Source organism: Gekko japonicus, unplaced genomic scaffold, assembly GCF_001447785.1.
Source record: "Gekko japonicus isolate JY-2015 unplaced genomic scaffold, Gekko_japonicus_V1.1 scaffold2790, whole genome shotgun sequence".
Lineage (NCBI taxonomy): Eukaryota > Metazoa > Chordata > Lepidosauria > Squamata > Gekkonidae > Gekko > Gekko japonicus.
The window spans coordinates 151,487-151,993 of record NW_015160307.1 but is presented as its reverse complement, the minus strand read 5'-3'; positions in this window follow the sequence as shown (position 1 = coordinate 151,993).

Genomic DNA, 507 nt, shown 5'->3' with positions numbered 1-507 from the left:
GGCTCCTACTCGAAAGCCTGGCGGAAGAGCTCCGTCTTACAGGACCTGTGGAACTGCACAAGGTCCCGCAAGGGATAAATTCATGTGATTTATGAGTGTGATTTCCGACATTTTCCCTGTCTTGTATACCCCCAGCTGTCATAGTGTATTTTCAGGAGTCTGACCCCAGTGTATTCAGATCCTAGTATTTAGCCCAGACAGAAGAAAACTTAGAGTACAGAGACATATATATGCTTTATGGTTTATTCCTTTCCAGAAAGAAGAAGAATTTAAGATTCTTTAGCAATAATTAGACAGCAATAGAATGAAAGGCACCGAAGATTAACAGCATAGTTAGAAAATGCAAGCACCCCAGTTGAAGGACATTCGAGAACAAAATATGTGTGGTGTAACAATAATTGGAGAGAAGCAAGATGTTCCCAAACAATATCTTCCTCTGTAAAACTAGGTACCAGGGCCCCAGGAAGTCTGCCAAGAACAGTCTTATGTGAACTATTACACCTTATC